Source organism: Pagrus major, chromosome 6, assembly GCF_040436345.1.
Source record: "Pagrus major chromosome 6, Pma_NU_1.0".
Classification (NCBI taxonomy): Eukaryota; Metazoa; Chordata; class Actinopteri; order Spariformes; family Sparidae; genus Pagrus; species Pagrus major.
The window spans coordinates 3651665-3663341 of record NC_133220.1 but is presented as its reverse complement, the minus strand read 5'-3'; the positions used below and the strand labels follow the sequence as shown (position 1 = coordinate 3663341).

Genomic DNA, 11677 nt, shown 5'->3' with positions numbered 1-11677 from the left:
AACAAGCTGCAGACACATGAACACCACCAGGCGCTGCCGTTTGACATGAATGGCTCTCATTTGTAATAACAGCTGTCTTGGCCCTGCAGCATTATTCTATTAAGATCTAGTGTTGTTGAATGTTGCTGTCTGTTGCTGACTTGCTGTTGTGTCCCAGCCCAAACATGAAAGCTGTGTAGTCCAACCTTAGGTTTAGGTTGGGGTTCATTAGTATTCCCCAGTATGATAATTACAGCCTATATAAAATATTAGTCAATATTATGTGATTGCTTATTAGGAACTATGCTCTCGGACTGTATTATACATCGCATATATGTGTCTGTCAGTGCGTGTGTGCGTGCATGTAGGTGTGGGTGTGAACGTGCGTGTACATAACATAACATTTACTGGTCCTAAGGGACATTTTACTTTTGAAACTAAACTACTACTTCTGTACTTTTCCTTTAGTTACTCTGAATGCAGGACTTTAATCATGAAGGAGTTTCTTTGTGTTGTGTTGTAAGATCTGAGTATTTCCTGCACCACTGACCAAAGAGTCCAGTGTAAAGTAACTGATGCAGTTTCAATGAGAATGAACAGGAAATGATTATCAACCACAGTCTCAACCTTTTGGCTTTATTCAGTTTATTAAAGCGAGTAACAAGCGCTGACACAGCTTCATATTCAGAGTTATACACAGTTCAACAACTATTATTTTGCATCAGGTGACTGAAGGAAAACCAACATTTTTCATGGGTTTCAATTCTAAAATCAAGTTTGAAGATCAATGAGTGAATCATTAAACAAATGTCCAACAACCAAAAATGTGTTTGTCCCCAAACACAGACTCTTTAATTAAACTAAAAACAACATGATTGTTGATTGTTTTAACTTTCATTCGTAAAATTAACACAAAATTACTTTTTATAACTTGTTTTATTTATTTAGTTCAAAGTTTAAACTAAATACATAAAACAAGTACAAACAAGTTTAAACTTTAAACCAACTGAATTGAAAAGATGCAAGTTTGTCTTCAAAGACTCTTTCGTAAAACTTTAGCATTTCAAAAACAGTAATAACATCCAGACACTGTAAATTCATACAAGACAGGAACAAAGTGCAGCATTTACATTTAATAAAGAAACAGTGAAGCAACTGAAGAAACGTTACAATCAAACCTTCAGACCATCAATGACGACAAAACCAACACAAATAATAAAAAAACCTTCTGTATTAAATAATCCAGACGCCTCCTGTACAGACAGTAAATGACTGAATGTCTTTTAAGGCACCACCAGTGATTTTCACTGTTCACACACATGCAGCTACATTCAGGAACATCTTCACGTTGCACCTCAGTGCAGGAATAGAGACAGGTGAGCGTATGGCAGCACATCTGGATAACTGCCATAAACCCAACAGAGGGGGGGCGAGGACCAACGTTTGAATCAGACTCACTTCCCCCAAATCACATCCTCACACAAACGTTTGTCCTCCTGAATATTTCTGACCTCACCGACGTCGATGGTCAGAGCACAAATACCAGCTCTGTGTGCAACTGAAGATCTTTGGCTTCTGAATAAATTAACATAACGTAACAATAAGGCCGAGTCTCAACTGCAGCGACGCATTATTCCTGTATGAATACACAAATATATACACAAATCTACAAACAGCAATCATTTGTGTTTGACTAACAACTCGGGTAGACAGATACTAATAAAACAAAACGAGCTGGAGAAAGGTTTTCACCTTGTTTATCTCCAAAAGGTGCATCGAACAAGTCAGAAAATCAATTATTGATCCGAATAAAATCAACTGGGCGACTAAACAAGGCCTGGATTTCTACAATCCACCCACACGTCCAAACATTTAGAGGCAAGTTAATCTATATAAATCCATTCAAAATCCTTTGGAGTCAAGAAAACAGGCAAAAGTGATGCTATGTGTGAGTGTGTTCCTCCTCCAAGGCTCAACAGTCCCTTTATCTGCATCAGACTGTCCTCACTCATATACCAGCCGCCTAAATACACCTGATTTGTTTTCATCAAGATCCGCACATTGTTCCCTAAGAAATTAACAATTGTCAAAAAATGTACGATATTTAAGAAAGTGAGAAAAACTTCTTGACTCCATCCCTTCATACGGATCCACACCAAAAGTTAATGGGGTCTATTCTGGGCCGAGACACATCCTCCATCTGAGTTTCATGGAGATGTGTTTTTGTGTAAGTCTGCTGACAAACCAGCCGACACACAAACAGACACAGGTGACATCATAACGTCCTTGGTGGAGGAAACTATACAAGGTCTGGATTTCTACAATCCAGCTGCTCATCAAAAGCCTTTTGAAAGCCTACAAAACATGCAAAACACCTGGTTCTGATGATGGTTGATGATGAATGTGTATTTGCCAGGCACTGAGATGTTAATATCTTCTGTTCCAGGTCTCCTCTTTAAGCTTTTCCTACAGTCTTTTTAACTTCTTCTATAATAATATCACCACTCAGGACATCAGTGTTTTCTGATGAAGCTTCCTGTAAACACTCTTTAACTCCTTCAGACCCAATTTCTTTCTTCCAGAATTCTTTGTCCTGTCATTTTTAATTGATCCAGCTGTAGTTTTGTCCTTTTAAAGGCACTACATGGTCACATTACATTATATATTTTAAATAAAGCCCAAGAACCAGGGGTCTTCTGGTGAGACAGGTCACCTGATTCAGGGTTTGGTTCCACTCTTTGACCTCTTGGAGATAATTAAATATTTATGTTGGAAACAATCATTACGATCATTCATAAAACCTGTAACTCAGGTTAGTTTCATCATGTCCCTGTTAAGTTTTGTCATCTCATCATCATATTTTTGCTGTTTTCTTGAGTTGTGCATGTCGCTTCATGTCAGGTGATATAATGTCGTCAACAGTCTGGTGGACGGTTCAGTTTAGTGTCTTCTTGGACAACAGCTTGAGAGAAGAAAAAATGCAGTGAGAAAGATAATGGGATGAAGAAACAAGATACTATATCAAGTAACAAAAATATATTTTTTTTAATTTATTTTTTAGATAATGGTTTTGAACACCTGTTTGTTTTCTTACTTCTTTGATGTGCTGATGATGTGCTCTGGATCCGGTTTGTTTTCTTGGTGTCTTATAAGCCCATGCGGGCTGGGCAAGTAATTCATTCATTCATTCATTCATTCATTTATTCATTCATACAATATATAAAAGAGTTCTAACAAGTGTTGATGTCTCAACAATCATTTTGAGTGACAGCGACTGTAGAGATTTAAATAAATCAACACAAAACTGCTGTAATAAAAACGATCTGTGTGAAACGTGTTAAATCTTTGTTGATATCAGAGTTGTCGAGTTTTACGAGGCTGTAGATTTATCACAACAACTCAGTCTGATCAACAAGTGATCACAACGTCTCTCATGAGGCTGTAGATCACACACACACACACACACACACACACACACACACACACACACACACACACACACACACACACACACACCTTTACACCAGGTAAAGGTATCAAAGAGAAGACTTCAGTGGCGACGCTTGAAGCTCTCTTTCAGCTCCTGGGTCACAGGAAACCTGCAGAAAACAAAAGTATGCATTACACAGAATCAACCTTTATATTAAACAGAACAACAAAGATTTTAATGTTTGTTTCATCTTTCTGAAGTCTGTTTCAAACAGTCAGTAATGGAGAGTGAAAGATTTATCTGAATGGTTTCAGTCAGTGTGTTTTAAAGACGACTCTGAACTCGACCACCAAACATAAATCCTCAACCTGTTAAATCACTGACTCACATTTAATTATGTCAAGATTTCAGCTTCCATCACTTCCTGTCAGGATTATTATAAACATCTATTTCAAACTCAACTGTTAATAATGATCACTGAGCAATCACAGCTGTGAGTCACAGAGCTGATACCAGAACATGTTCAGCTCTTTGGCTTCATAACTTAATCAATTCATTCATTATCAATATGGAGTCTGATGGGATCAGGAAGCCATTAGCTTAGCTTTAGCATCAAACCCATAAACAGGGTGAAACAGTTAGCCTGGTGCTGAAGGTGTATTTCTAACTTTAGTCTGTTTCCTTCTGCTTCCAGTCTTTATGCTAAGCTAAGCTAACCCCCTCCTGAGTTTAACTGCACATTAACAGACAGACATGTAACAGTGGAATCAATCAGCCTCAACTCTCTCTGGGAAAGAAAGCCAATACTGTCGAACTGTCCCTTTAAAGGCTACAGCCTGACATATTCAGACCTACAACATTCAAACCAGAAGTGTTAAACCTACAGATCTGGAAAACTAGTCAACATCCTATTTTTTCATCTGTTCCTGCAGCCAGCTGGCTTTTAGGAATCAGTTTGAGAGTTAATGTAAAGTATCTCATGTCAGATGATTAACTGGCTCAAAGGGACAGTTCACTCCAGAATCAGAAATACATGTTCAGTGGGTAGAGTGGCCAAAAATAAGTACTCAAGTAGAAGTACAAGCAGTAATCAGAATAACTACTTGAGTTAGAGAACAAAAGTTCTTCATTTGAATGACCAGAATCACTCAGTTTTGTAAGTTGTTGAGTTTGGACAAACTTTATCAACTTTGTGAGACGCTCACTATGATGAATTCTTAATTATTTGGGTCTTGTCGTTAATTCAGCAGGTTATAGAAGAAGTTCTTTATTCTTTGTGCACAAGACAAAGTTTCATTTCTTCCACTGATGTATGTGTATGTGTATGTGTGACGTGACATGGCAATTTTGCTGTCTTCAGTGTCAAACATGTATAAATATAAAATATATTTGTCAAAAACCCTCTCAATATTGTGCAGGAGATTATGCTTTATGTGAACATACTCAACATTAAAACAGTTCATCACTCATTTTTTCAGAATTGTCAACCAAACACAACAAAACTCATGTGGTGTGACTGTCCGACACTCGTTTCTCAAAGTAAGAACTTGAATAAAGCTAAGAAAAATAAATGCAAAAAAAAAACAATACAGAAAAATAAGACAGATGTCTATTTGTGAGCCTACTCTTTTCAAAGTCCAAGCATAATGTTTTGAGTCAGTTCTGATCAAAAAGATTTTGTCCCACAAATCACAATCACATGGTGTGACACTATTTTGGGATATTTCAACGGGCAACTGTTTTGACACCCTTGGGAATGAGAGGTCCTTCTTCAGCAAGGTTGTTCAGTACTATCAATACCAGACAATGACAGGTTTCTGAGGTGAGTTATCATTTTTATTTCAATTTATTTTTCAATAAATCAGATTTTGTTGGCACTCTGACAAAAGTCCCACTTCCGGATGTCTTTTGGTGTGACACATTTTTCATAGAAATGCAGAAGAAATTTTATTTTTTGGTCATAATTACATGTAAATCTATGTTGCTTTGTTATAGCTAGCATCTTGTCAGCATGTTAATGTGTAGCTACAAGACTCAAGGTTGTGCTAAATGCAGAAAACATACTATGGTGTGACACTTTATCATATGGTGTGACCTGTCTGCCTGTCACGCCATATGATTTGATTGTCACACCATATGATACAAATTGTAATTTCCTGCAGATATAACAATAAATAACAAAGTCTAATATATGTTTTGTCCTTTTAAACATTTGTTTGCATCCATCATCACATAAAAGCTGTAATTATCCACAATAGATTGTGTTTAGTTTAGTTTAGATTTAGTCGGTGATACAGATTTCTAGTTTATCAGACAGACTCAGCAGACCCCCTCACAGAAACCTTAGAATGCTGTTTAAGTCTAAACAATGTTTTGTCTTCGTCTTAAACCATACATTCCCTTTTCTTTTGTCAGCTTGAGGCAAATAATGACACCCTGCGAGGAGAGAGGAGTTGCTGAGGCAAAGAAAAGAAAAGTAAACGACAACGGTCTGTTTCCATTCGCTGACCAATAGGAAGGTCTGAGGGAGGGTTTTAGAGGGTGCCTTCATTGTTGATTCAAAAGGCCTTGGGGCAGATTTCTTAAAGCCTGGCAATACAATCCAATATCATTGGACTAGAACACTGTAGGCAGTGCAACTAAGAGGAACGCAGTTATGAAATGCAGAGAATCTCATCTCATCCCTAATTAATATTTCCTGCCATATGAGTGATCAGTACTCACCAATAGGAAGGTTCATACATGTTTTGCATTGACACATGGCGACATGATCATATGGTGTGACACTATATCATGTGGTGTGACATTCCAAATTGTGAAAATAACAAACCTTTATTAATGATAAAATGTGAAAATGTTCATGGAATACATAGAAAATAGTATGAGCAAGAGTCACAAATATTTTTATAATTTTAAAGCAAGGTTTGTCACAATAAATAGAAAAAACGTTGAAAGACTGACGACATAGGTCTCACATTGAGCAATGATTTAGAAAATAATACACAAATGTAATTAATTTTCACAAAACTAATGGATCACAGTTTAGTTATGATAAAGGACTTTGATAAAGTGAGTAACTTAAGAAAGGTATAATCCATTTTCATTTTATATACAATTATTTTCATGTCACACCATATGACGATTTTAGGCACTAATGCAACAAATTGTCACATAACTTTTGATTCCAATTGAAAATCGAAAAACAACATATGTTTCTATACAGATGAGAGTTAGTGGAACAAAAGTCAATCATTGTTATGCCTGTTATTTGAAGTTTTTGAAAAAACACTTTTTTCTGGTGTATATGTCACTGACCCATGTATGTGATGTATACAGAGCGGAGAAGTGACCTCTGATCACAAGTCACTGGAGATGCACGTTGAGACGTTGAATGCCAGCTGGGAACTGACAAGCTGTTCACTTGTGACCGGCTCAACAGAGACGCACGTTACTGCCTGAATAAACAGCCTCATAGTTTATAATAATGCAGCTCAGTGAGGATACAGACGTTTCATAGAGGAGAGGGGCGAATATAACGCTGATCTTCCTGTTGGTCACAGAGACCCTGACTGACAAATCACAGAGTTGTAGAGAAATCTTACGCTTCATGATCAACAACAGTTTTTAAGTCCTGTGGACACTTCTGTCCCTCTTTCCTGCTCGTCCACATATGAGCTCTCTCTCTCTCTGTCTCTCTGCTACAAGTCTGATCACTCCTATCGATCAGTGTTTTTAATAATGCCTTGTTTTAGGGGAGCTGCAGCACCTCTGCACCCTTCGTTCCTGCCGCCATGCTTACTGCTCTCTGTCAGCTCAGTGTCAGCTCTGTTCTCTGATGCTCTGCAGCTCATTGTACTGTGTGTTGTTAATGCGTCTGTGAATATTAGCGGTTAGCGTTATTAGAAAGCCAAACTCCTGCTGTAGCTTCAGTCATTATCCTGCTTCATGTCATGTGGAGGCGTGGCTGTGGTAGATAACAGAGCAGCAGCAGACCTGGGACCAGCTGACAATCTACTCAAGTAAAAGTATTCTGTAATAAACTACTCAGAAAAGTACAATTTATTCAAAAAACTGACTCAAGTATATGTAATGTAAATAATAATAATGATACATTAAACGTATAGTGCTTTTCTAGATACTAAAGTCACTTAACAAAGGAAACAACAAAAAAAGAAAATGAATTAGTGAGTAAAGGGAACTTATCAGAAAGTGGAGGAGGAGAACAAACTTCTCTGGTGATTGTAAGAAGTTTTGAAGAGGTGTGTTTTGAGGGATTTGTTGAAAGTTGAGTAAATGTAATTTATTACAAACCAACATTGCTGAGAGGAGACTTACCTTTCGAGTCTTCCTTTGGAACATCTGGATCATCTAGATGAGGCATTTTCCACGGATGAGAATGTGCAGAAAACAAAAGTTTACATTACATCAAGTCAACTTTTATATTACTAAGTATTAATGTAAAGTATCTCATGTCAGATGATTAACTGGCTCAAAGGGACAGTTCACTCCAGAATCAGAAATACATATTCAGTGGGTAGAGTAGTCAAAAATAAGTTCTCAAGTAGAAGTAAAACTTATATTAAATAGTTATTAACAACAATTTGAGGACGTCCTGCACTACAACAGACGGCAAACTACAACACCAACATACTACAGCAAGGAGATGAAGAGAGAGAGAAGAGGATGTGTAGTGGCTAAAGTTCCCTTCTTGTGTTCGGTAAGTATTTCTTAAACATTCATGTTCACTTAACCACTCTATGACGGAAAGAACGAGTCTCTACGCCTGTTTACTTTTGACCAAAGGTAGAAAACAGTGTGTTCGCTCCGTCTTTTACTGAATGCCCACAAAATTATCCAATCCACACAGTTTTCCCTCTCATGCATGCGCGAGCTCCTACGTCATAGCTGTGCGCGCCCTATTCTAAACAATGCAATGCATGTACATTAAACATATCCGAACTAAAATGCAAAACTACAGAATTAGGATAGAATAGAATTAGTCAATCACTTCAATAAGCAATCACTAAATATGAATCTAAATAATATAATATCTAAATCTGAGACCAAATTACAAACATTGAAAATGGTACTAACAGGATGAAAAGGGAGAGGCCATGCTTACTGCTCTCTGTCAGCTCAGTGTCAGCTCTGTTCTCTGATGCTCTGCAGCTCATTGTACTGTGTGTTGTTAATGCGTCTGTGAATATTGGCGGTTAGCGTTATTAGAAAGCCAAACTCCTGCTGTAGCTTCAGTCATTATCCTGCTTCATGTCATGTGGAGGCGTGGCTGTGGTAGATAACAGAGCAGCAGCAGACCTGGGACCAGCTGACAATCTACTCAAGTAAAAGTATTCTGTAATAAACTACTCAGAAAAGTACAATCTATTCAAAAAACTGACTCAAGTATATACATTTTGTCCAGGTGAGGGAAGCTGTGAACTACTGCTGGTGAGTAAGGAGAAATTGTAGATTCAGTGTTTAGGCATTCTGTGAGGAAAGTTAGTTGAAATATTTAATCTTGTTTAGATACTTTTTGTGTGAATTTCTGTGAAATGGTTTGAAGCTGAGTAGCTATCAGTGGATTTCTGCCAAGTCAGGTGTGTTGAATAGGCTTGATTGCAGGGTGGAGCTAAGTCTGCATGAGGTAAATCTAGCACATATGGGCTAGTCACTACAGCTTCAGCTGCAGCGTCAGGACAGCCGAACGAAGACTTAGGGAGTTATAGGAAACTATTCTCCATGTTCTCTTCCTCCCTCACAGCTGATGACTTTGCAACTTACTTTACCAAGAAAGTAAAATACATCAGCTCCTCATTTACTCCTATGCCCTTCCAGAAAGCACCTCCCCCAACCCTCATCTATGACAGCCTTGCCTGCTTCAGCCCCCTCTCCTCTGAAGATGTTCACACGCTAGTGACGTCTAACCGTGCCACCACCTGTTCCCCCGACCCGATTCCCTCCTCTCTTCTCCAAAACATCTCACACGACATCTTGCCTTTCCTCACCACCCTGATCAACTCCTCCCTCACTTCAGGCCGTATTCCAGCTCCTTTCAAAACAGCTACAGTAAAGCCACTCCTAAAGAAACCCGCTCTAGACTCGGCTGACATCCGAAACTACAGACCTGTATCCCTTCTCTCATTTCTCTCTAAAACCCTGGAACGTGCCGTCTACAACCAACTGTCCTCCTACCTTTCGCAAAACGACCTCCTTGACCCTAATCAGTCAGGCTTCAGGACTGCTCACTCCACTGAGACAGTCCTCCTCACAGTGACTGAGTCGCTCCGGGCCGCCAGAGCCTCGTCCCACTCGTCAGTCCTCATCCTCCTCGACTTATCCTCTGCGTTTGACAAAGTCAACCACCAAATCCTCTTCTCCACTCTGGCCAAACTTGGCATCACTGACTCTGCTCTAACCTGGTTCACAACATACCCGACAGAACGCACCTTTCAGGTCATGAAATGGCTCCTTGTCCAAACCCTGCTCCCTGGAAACTGGTGTCCCTCAAGGCTCAGTACTAGGACCGCTTCTGTTTTCACTATACACTAGATCACTAGGCTTTGCAATCGCATCACATGGATTCTCTTACCACTGTTATGCTGACGACACCCAGCTGTTCCTCTCCTCTCCCCCATCCTCCAACACCCACGTTGCCACGCGCATCTCAGAATGTCTGGCAGACATCTCCGCTTGGACAACTGCCCATCATCTCAAGCTCAACCTCAGTAAAACTGAACTCCTCTTCATCCGGGGGAAAGACTGCCCTCACTTGGACCTGTCAGTCACTGTTGAGGACGTCACGGTATCGCCATCATCGACTGCGAGGAACCTTGGCGTAATCCTCGACGACGGACTATCCTGCACCCCCAACATCACCACGGTGGCCCGATCCTGCAGATTTGCCCTCTACAACATCTGCAGGATCCGGTCTTTCCTCACAAAGGAAGCGACGCAACTCCTGATTCAATGGCTGGTCATCTCCCGCCTCGACTACTGCAACTCGCTCTTGGCTGGATTCCCAGCCTCTGCGACTAAACCGTTGCAACGTATCCAGAACGCTGCAGCGTGCCTCGTTTTCAATCTACCCAAACTCTCCCATGTGACCCCCCTCCTCCGTGACCTCCACTGGCTTCCTGTTGTGGCCCGCATCAGATTCAAGACCATGGTGCTGGCCTTCAAGGCCGTCAACCGAACTGCACCCATCTACTTCCAAACACTGATCAGACCACATGTCCCAGCACGAGCACTTCGCTCTACTACATCAGCCGGCCGGCTGGTACCGCCATCGCCAAGAGCAAACAAAGACCGCCCAGCGAAGTTGCGACTCTTCTCTGCTCTGGCACCTCAGTGGCGGAACGAACTCCCGACCAATGTCAGGACAGCAGAGTCACTCGCCATCTTCCGCTAAAGACTCAAGAGTCACTTGTTCAGACTTCACCTTGACACCGCATAGCATGACTAACCCAATTTTTTTTTTTAAATGTATGCACTTGTATGTTCTTACCTTTAGCACTTAAATCATAGCACTTATGTAATTAAGATATCCTTGATAAATGGCAGCTACTTTGCTCAGATGAGGGCTTGAAAATTGTTTCTGTTTTTTCTACTTTATCGACAGTGATACGTTGTGATTGTTTTCTTGTGACAAATGTACTTATTTTAAGTCGCTTTGGACAAAAGCGTCTGCTAAATGCCCTAAATGTAAATCTAATGTAAATACAAATAATGATACATTAAACGTATAGTGCTTTTCTAGATACTAAAGTCACTTAACAAAGGAAACAACAAAAAAAGAAAATTAATCTGTGAGTAAAGGGAACATATCAGGAAGTGGAGGAGGAGAACAAACTTCTTTGGTGATTGTAAGAAGTTTTGAAGAGGTGTGTTTTGAGGGATTTTCTGAAAGTGGAGTAAATGTAATTTGTTACGAACCAACATTGTGAGAGGAGACTTACCTTTCACAATATTCAGATAATATAATATTTTCATCAGAGAAGAATCTGCAGAAACCAAAACAAAAGTTTACATTACATGAAGTCGACTTTTATATCACACAGAAATGATTTTGGTGCAGATTTTAATGTTTGCATCATCTTTTAAAAGTCTGTTTTCAAACAGTCAAGAATGGAGAGTGAAAAGTTGCTCTGAACGGTTTCAGTTTTACTTTCATTGTTTTACAGAAGAATCTCAATGTTCAATGTGACACTGAGGTCGACCACCAAACATAACATTAGATCACCGTCTCACATTTAATGACACGTCATGATT

General features: G+C 39.6%; 1 protein-coding gene and 1 long non-coding RNA gene across 2 annotated transcripts in view; one reads left to right on the top strand and one right to left on the bottom strand.

Annotated features, from left to right (window-relative positions):
- LOC140997852 (butyrophilin-like protein 1) overlaps nt 1-11677 on the top strand; it is a 158962-nt gene that overhangs the window by 24983 nt on the left and 122302 nt on the right. The window lies entirely within an intron of this gene.
- On the bottom strand, nt 602-4720 carry LOC140997875 (uncharacterized). The gene is made up of 2 exons (XR_012179399.1): nt 3074-4720; nt 602-2941 (listed from the first exon to the last, which is right to left on the bottom strand). It is a non-coding gene; the product is annotated as an uncharacterized lncRNA (long non-coding RNA).